The sequence below is a fragment of the Gossypium arboreum genome, chromosome 12, assembly GCF_025698485.1.
Source record: "Gossypium arboreum isolate Shixiya-1 chromosome 12, ASM2569848v2, whole genome shotgun sequence".
Taxonomy (NCBI): domain Eukaryota; kingdom Viridiplantae; phylum Streptophyta; class Magnoliopsida; order Malvales; family Malvaceae; genus Gossypium; species Gossypium arboreum.
This window is the reverse complement of record NC_069081.1, coordinates 51446640-51455551: the sequence shown is the minus strand read 5'-3', so window position 1 is coordinate 51455551 and position 8912 is coordinate 51446640. Positions and strand designations below refer to the sequence as shown.

Below are 8912 nucleotides of genomic sequence, written 5' to 3'. Positions count from 1 at the left end.
CCATTAGTGAAGGTGTTGTGGCATAAACACGGAATTGAAGAAGCCACTTGGGAACTTGAGGACTCTATGAGAGAGCGATACCGAGCCTATTTACAGTAAGATTTTCGGGACGAAAATTTCTAAGTGGGGAGAGTTGTGACATCCCAAAATTGACCCTAGTCGGGATGTGGTTTCGGGACCACAAAACTGAGGCATAAAAATAATTTATAATTTATTTTGATGCCTATAATATGTGTTAATTCATGTGTGACATTTTTGATGTTTCGATTTAGAGTTATAAATGTGAATTTCACTAGAAAGGGCCTAGTAGTAAACATTGAAAGTATGATGGGAAATGTAGGATGACTAGTTGATAATACATGCAAAAATAAGGATTTGCATGTCAAATTTCCCTCCTAACATGAAGTGGCCGGCCATGACAAGGAATCATGGGTTAAACATGTCATGAAACATGTTTTGTTGGTGCACTAGGGAGAAACAATAAACAAATGAGTATGGGTAATAAAGAAAGAAAAAAAAATGTGTGTGTGTGTGAGTGAAACCCCCCCCTTGCCGTGCATTGTGGAAGAGAAAAAGAAAAATTTTGTTCATCCATTTTCTCTTCTTTGGCCGAAAATACTAAGGAAAAGGGAGGATTTTTGCTTCATGCTTGGTTTAGAAGAGAACTAGAAGGGGATTTGGCTATACTTGCATCAAGATTAAGGTATGTTTGAGGTTGTGTCATGAGATTCATGCTTGTTTTGGTTGCTAACTTGATGTGCATGTTAGCCATGGTTCAAATCCTTGTTATGCCATGGAAATGGTATTTGGCCAAGGTGGATTTTGTGTTAATGCCATTGCATGTTAAATATGAAGCTTGTTAATGGTGTACGTGATGGGGATTGATGGCTCTTGGACTTTCTTTTTAGTATTTTTGAGTGAGACATTAAGTTCTTTGCTTAATCATGACCAAAATGATGGTGTTGTGATGTATTCGGTCATGGTATATCCACAAGTATGATTCATGCATGTTGCATGGTAGGTAAGATTTGAGCTTTGAATATGTGTTTGCACATGATGAATTGGTATGACATATATACTATTTCAAGGTATATATTTGCTTGGGATGATGTTTTCGGTTATGTAGTACATGAGAGATGTGTATTGAGCTACAATATGTAATCGTTAGTTAGTAAAATGCATGCTGTTTTTGTGTGGTATTAAGTGCATAATCGGCCTCAACATGGACATGCATATTCGCCACATGAGGGAAATTGGTGTGCATGCATTCGGTTAGAGGCAAGCATATTGATGCCTATTCTTGGCTTAGAAAATTCGCTAAGAGGAATACTAACTAAGGTGTTGAGTTCGATTCATGATTTTGTACATATGCGACTTTGATGCCTAATGAGTAGATATTTATATATTGGCTAGGCATCTTGAATTCCTCTTCCGATGCTCAATTGATAAAACCAATTTATTTGTTAAATTTAGCTCAAGAAGCTAGAGGTGGAGAATCAAGCAAAGGCAAAGGAAAGATAATCGAGTAGTCGATTGGAAATCGTTTCATCCAATATAAGGTAAGTCATTAAGCATATATTTGGTGTTGATGTAAATGACCATAATATATACACAATTGTGTTTAAATGAATTGATGTGTAAATGGAAATGTATGTGTATGGAATGATGCCATTGTTGAATGTATAAAGGCAGCAAAATGCATAAGGTATTGGTCTCGGCACTAAGTGTGCGGGTATAAATGGACACGGTGACAAGATTGGCACTAAGTGTGCGGGTTTAAAATTGTACAGCACTAAGTGTGCGAGTTTGATTATATAGCACTAAGTGTGCGAGCTGAAAATTATATAGCACTAAGTGTGCGAGCTGAAAATATATAGCACTAAGTGTGCGGATTCACTATATGCTCTTGTATTACAATTGGCACTGAGTGTGCGACATAATCGAGTTAATCCCGGACAGCAGATCGGGTAAGTACCTCGAGCTCTTGACGAATAGAAAATATGTTCATGCTCGGGGTTGAATTTGGTAAGCCTTAAATCTATGTGATGATTGAAATTGTATGGTTGTGCTGGAAATTGAGTTAATGTGTAAAAATGCTTGATTATCTTGTTGTGTAGAATATGAAATGTGGATGTATGAATTGGTACGAGATTGGACCGAAAGGTTCGAGGTATTATGGTATAGATTCGATATGGACGAGTACCTAGCCTCATTTGTTGTACATGTAGTAGTAACTTTATCGATGGATTGACGAATGCTTATGACTTACTGAGTTGTAAACTCACTCGGTGTTTTCTTGTCACCCATTTTAGGTCTCTTGGACTCGTATTGTTATGTGCTCGGAACCGTCGTTGAAGTCATCACACCGGCTGAAATCTTGTGGTATTGTTTTTTGTTGTTGAAGAACATTTGGCATGTATAGGCTATTATATTTTGTCGAATTGTGGGTTGTAAACTTTAAGCCATGTGAAAATGGCCTATGTGGTCGTCGAGTGGGATGCTAGAACCTATAGCCACGAGTCTTAGAAACTCAAATTTTGTTAAGGTGGCCATAATTTGTGTCATGTATGATGGATGATTAAGGCCAAGGAAAAATTCATGAAATTGGCATAGTCTACTGCAGTAACTGTTGCGGACAGCAGCAGTGAGATGAGATTGAAAAATCACTAAAAATAGTAGAAGTAGAATTAAATAGTGAGTAAATTATGGAACTGAACCTTGATGAATCTATTTTTATATGGACGAAACGAAACGACCATATGAGCAGTATACTGGGAAATATTAAAGTTCTCGTGAGACAGGGCCAGAACGATTTCTGGGTTCCCTGTCGCGACTTTGAAAATTTACCATAAATTATACAGAAAGAATTAGGAGTCATGCCTTATATGTACAGATTCCATTTTGAGTCTAGTTTCATTAGAAGCAAACGGCACCAGTATTAAAGCCCTGTACAAAAATATATTCAAGTTGTAACGCGCGGAGGTCAGAGCAGTCGATCCCTGTAACATGGGTGACTTTAACTAATAAACTGTACCAATTGGCCCAACCAAAATTCTAAAAATAAATCCATGGATGGGTATATGAGTCTAAATTCAGGGAAAATTTACGAAACCAGTTTCCGAGTTTTGGAACTCGAGATATGATTTTTAAGGCGACGGTGACGCAGTTTTCCAGCCTGTCCAGAAATGCCAAATTGGTCGGTACTTTAAGAGGATTTGTCTCGTTAACCCCTCGTGTCCGACACCGGCGTCGGTCACGAGTTAGGGGTGTTACATTCCGAAGGTACGTGATTCGGGAATGAGCGATCTTGCTGTAAAAATTTCAGTTTATACGCTTGTAAAATCCCAACAATGAGGTATGTTTCGTATGTGCATTGGAATAGTTGATTCCCTTCGAACAATATTCGCTCAGTCGAGTAATGAGCTTCCTGTATTTGGCAAAGATGATCCCTTATGTATGAATATAGGGGTTGGAATGTGAAGTAGGAATGATTTGAGAATATGTATATATGGAATTATCTGTTTAGTTATATGAATGCTATACTTCAGATGTGCTTAAATTCTTTGCTCAAAACTTACTAAGCATTTAATGCTTACTCCGTTTATTTAATTCTCTGTTTTATAGATTTTGTTCTTCAGCTATCGGACTCGGGATTTTGAAGTCGAAGTCGCCCACACTATCAAAACTCCTTTTGGTATACTTTTGGTTGAACTTTGAAATGGCATGTATAGGACTACCCTTTTGTTGTTGGTCATGTACCCTTCGGTTTTGTGTAAATTTGGATAGCCATGCGAAAATGGCTTAAATATACTTTGATCATAGCATTATAATCGTTTTGTATGTTGTCCATCGAGAGGTATGGAAATGTTGGTAACGGTTAGCCATGGGAATGGTTATTCATGATCACTTTTGGTATATGTATGACAAACTCTAGTTGATCCATGGAGGATCATGAAATAGGTAAAGTTTACCTTAAAAATAGATACTGGCAGCAGCAGTGATGTGGATGTGAAAAATCACTAAAAATAGTAGCAATGGAATTAAATAGTGAATAAATTATGTAATCGAACCTTGATGAATATATTTTCATAGGAAAGTAACGAAACGTTCATATGAACAGTATATTATGAGATGTTAAAGTTTTCGTGAGACAGGGCCAGAACGGTTTCTGGATCCCCTAATCTGATTTTGGAAATTCATTATAAATTAACCAGAGACATTTAGAAGTCATTAGATATATGTATAGATTCTTTTTTGAGTCTAGTTTCTATAGAAACAAACGGCATCAGTATTGAAGCCCTGTACAGGGAGATATCCAAGTCGTAATGCATGAAGGTCAGTGTAGTCGCACCCTGTAACAGGGGAGACTTTAACTAATAAACTGTACTAATTGGCTCGAGAAAAAATTCTAGAAAAAAAATTTGTAGATGAACATATGAGTCTAGTTTCAGGAAAAATTTACGAAACTGGTTTTCGAGTTTTGAAACTCAAGATATGTTTTTAAGGCGACAGTGATGCAGTAACCAGCTTGTCTGGAAAATTTTCAAATGGATGGTGAAAATAAGTGGATTAAGCCCGTTAACCCCTCGTGTCCGACTCCGGCAACGGTCTCGCGTACGGGGTGTTACATACTCGATAGACTTATCTCTTAACCTCGTTTAACCTAGATTACTTCCTAGGGTCATCAAGCCTAGGGTTTAAGCACAAATAAATTTTTACCAACTAATTCGATGAGAAACCCTTATTCATCCGTTAATTACTCCCTAATTAGTTATCCAGTTGTATAACCGAATCATGCAAGATACAAATAAAGCATAAGATTTTATCCCAATATTCATACAAACATTAATTGACCAGGTTAGTGAAATATAAATAAAAGAATAAAAGAAAATGATAAAGAAGTTGCTCATGAATAAATATATAAGCGTGGTTCCAAAGAAATCTCATTTCCGATTGTCTTCACATCGGAATAGAACAATCTCATTTAAGCAAACATAAAAAAACCTAAAAAAAAATTGAACACTTAAATTAAAAATATGAAAATTTGTTTGACAATTCTCTAGGGTGATTCCATAGGTCGGCTCCCCTTCTAATGAGGTTATAAGGTATTTATATAGGCAAGTATTAGGGTGCTAGGTGCCTAAATTACCCTTGGAGTGGTTGAATTTTAATTAGGGAAAATAAACCTAAATGTAACGCCCCGAAATAGGGCCTTGTCTGAATAGTAGTTTTGAGACCACAAATATGACATTGAAATTTTTATTTTATGATTATTATGAGGTTTAGAATATGAGAATATGTATGTGTTAAAGTTTCATGAATAAATTCTTTGAGTAAGGGGTCCAATTGGGAAATAAAGACCGAATTGAATAAATTTCAAAACTTAGATTCTAGAAGCAATTTGTATGAAATTGCTGTAGATTATAAATTAGAAGGTATTGGAGAGAAATTTTCCCAATTTCTAAGTTTTTGGACAAAAATGGGCTTGTATGGATGAAATTTTAAAGAAAGTGCTTAAGGGCATTTTGGTCATTTGGCATTTTAGTGAAATAAAATGGGAAAAAGAAGGCAAAAATCAGCCATTCTTCTCCCTTTTCCAGTCAAAATTCTTAAGCCACCATAGCTAGGGTTTTCAACATTTTCAAGCTCAATAGTAAGTGCTCCCAAGCCCCGTTTTTAATGTTCTTCGTATTTTTGAAATCCTAGTAGCTCACTCTCTCTATTTTTACCCATATTTCATGCTAGGGTTCATGATTGGAAATTTACCCATGCATGAGTTACTTGTATTTTGATGGTTTATGGAGGAGTGTTAAACATCTTTTCCTAGGTGATTTTCATGAAAAACCCCTAAAAGGACCTTTTTGCAAAAGGTGTAAAATGTATGGAAGAAATGAAAAATAATGGAAAAATGTGGGCTGCCATAAGAGGGAAAAACATTTGGGTAGGCTTGGGAAAGGTAGAAATTGCATGCATTTCATTAGACGAGCCTAGGAACTAAATCGTAAAAATATGAAAGGTTAGGGGCAAAACGGTCATTTGGAGCAGGGGGTGAAATTAAGACTCAAAAAGTATAATGTGAGTGTTAATGATTTATTTTTATTGTTATAGACCAGGAGGAACAAATTTCGGAGGTCGATTGAGGAAAACGAAAGGTTTTGGAATAATCGAAACACGATATCGAGACGAATACCGGGTAAGTTTGAATAACTCAAAGTAAACTCATTGTATGCTTAATTGCATGATTTATGAATGTATGATAATTTTATTTGATGATGGCAAGAAAATTGATAAACTGTAATTTATACATATTTTTATCCCATGTTTAGCACATTTATGGATGATTTATTCTTAGATTTGGCGAATTCGATGCTCCTAATCCTTTAATTTCATGTTTTACGCTTAGGTGAGCAGAGGAGAGTAAAAAGAGTGAGAAACGGGCCGAAAACAGAGAATATGGGCCAACGTGAAAATTTAACACGGCCTGAACTTCCTTACACGGGTATACCATACGACTATGTAGTTCTAGTAGGCTCTAACACGGCTTGGACTTTCTCACACGGGTATACTACACGCCAGTGTTAATTTGACAAAATCGACACACACGACTTACACGGGTATACCACACGCCCGTGCCTGTTTAACAGCCTTGAGCACGGATTGAAGAAATCGTACACGGGCGTGTCCCTGTCGAGCCCATGTCTAAATCTATTTGAAAAAGGACACTCTTTAGGGATTTTAGGCATTCTAAAGCCTATTTAAACACCTGAGGAGGCACTTAGAAGGGACACACAGAGTAAGAGGCAAGGAATTACTCAAGGAAAGCCGATTGATCCATCTCAGAAGCCGGATTCATTATCAAGACTGGAGATCTCCCTTCAATTTCCTTCAGGAGTTTTGAGTTTTCTTTATATTTTGTTATCTTTATTCTTTTGAGATGTTTTCTTTCATAATTATGAACTAAACCTCCTAAATACCTAAGGGGAATGAAACCTAGAAAACCTTGTAAATACCTAAGGGGAATGAAAGCTAAGACGGATCTTGTTATTATTATCTGAATTGTATGATAAATATTTGACTTGTTCTTAATTATGTGTTCTTAATTCTTGTTTTAATATTCTAGGATATTGATTCAAGTTAATGCGCTTATTCAGAGGAGCAAAAGTCTCTGTCTAAGAGTAAATTTGTTGTAATTAAGCGGAGTTGATTGCTCGCCTAGAGATAGGGTGACAAGATTTTTCCAGATTAGGGTGAAACCTAATAAGGGAGTCCATAGATCGAGTTAATGCAACACTAAGGTGTTAATTAGAAAGAGATTTCAATTAATTAACCTAAGGTTAGACGTTATTAGTCTCGAGAGAGATAACAATATAACTTAGGGATTTCTATGGATCAAGTCAAATGAATAAATCGTCTGATTCAGAGTCAAATAACAAGTGAAGTCTAGGTGAATTTTTCCTTGGGTATTTTCTTAATCAATCGAGTTTTCCCAAAAGCTTTTCCCCAATTTTCTCTCTGTGCACCCTTAGTTTAGATAATTAGTTTAGATAAACAAATCCCTTAATTTTTAGGCTAGATAATAAAAAGAAAGTAATTACTAGTACTCTTGGTTCCTTTGGGTTCGACAATCCAATCTTGCTAAAGCTATACTATTGTTTGATAGGTACACTTGCCTTCATCGTGGTCAATTATAAATTTTTAAAACTTATCGCGACGAGCATATCAAGTTTTTGGTGCCATTTTCGGGGAACTAAGATATTAGGAACACTCGATTTTTATTACTTTAACCATTTTAATTTATTTACACTTTAAATTTTTATTTTCTTTTCTAATTTTCTCTTTTATTCGCTTCTGGAAGGTTTTTTATAGTGTATGACTAGAAGAAACCTGTTGGGACCATTACTTTTTGATTGTGAGATTGATCGCACAGCTCACAGAAACTGAAGAGAAATAAGGCGAGGCTTAAGATACACAGAGGAAGAGCAAGAGGACGATTTTCAAACTACAACTGAGAAGATGACTGAAAATCAGGAAAATCTGCTACCTCCTGCGATTGCCGCTGATCCAATAAATCAGAATCATGCTCCACGCATTATGTATGATTATGCTAAACCGAATTTAACAGGAACTAAGTCAAGTATAGTTAGGCCTGCTATTGCTGCAAATAATTTTGAACTGAAACCTAACACGATTCAAATGATATAGCAATTTGTTCAGTTTGATGGTTTGCAGGATGAGGATCCAAACACTCACTTGGCGAATTTTCTGGAACTCTGCGACACATTTAAAGTCAATGGCGTCTCTGATGATGCCATTCGTCTTCGGTTAGTTCCCTTTTCATTAAGGAATAAGGCTAAACAGTTTGAACTCGTTACCACGAGTGTCAATCACTACTTAGGAACAAATGACCGAAAAGTTTTTACTAAAATATTTTCCGCCGTCTAAAACGGCTAAATTAAGGAATGATATCTCTTCTTTTGTTCAGATGGATCTAGAAACACTCTACGATGCATGAGAGAGATACAAGGATCTGTTAAGAAGGTGCCCTCACCATGGGCTACCATTCTAGCTACAGGTTTAAACTTTTCACAATGGGCTGAATCCTTCAACTAGACAGATGGTTGACACTGTTGTTGGTGGGACTATCAATAATAAGACCCCTGAGGATGCTTATGAATTTATAGAAGAGACGTCACTGAATAATTATCAGTAGCAAGTCATGAGGACAAAGCCAACGAAAGCAGCTGGTGTTTTTAAGTCGATTTGGTCACCATGCTCTCTAATTAGGTAGAATTTTGAATAGAAAATTTGACGGTTTTCTTGGTTCTTCACAGGTTCACCTAGTAATGCAATGTAATGCGAGTAGAGGAGGGACGAGCAATTCAGAATACCTACCTTATGGCCACATCATGGAA

At 36.4% G+C, this 8912-nt stretch overlaps 1 non-coding gene across 1 annotated transcript; it reads right to left on the bottom strand.

The window, feature by feature from the left end:
* Positions 1-8449: 8449 nt before the first annotated feature.
* Positions 8450-8556, bottom strand: LOC128286054 (small nucleolar RNA R71). Its single transcript, XR_008276600.1, has one exon. It is a non-coding gene; the product is annotated as a small nucleolar RNA R71 (small nucleolar RNA).
* Between the last annotated feature and the right edge of the window lie 356 nt (positions 8557-8912).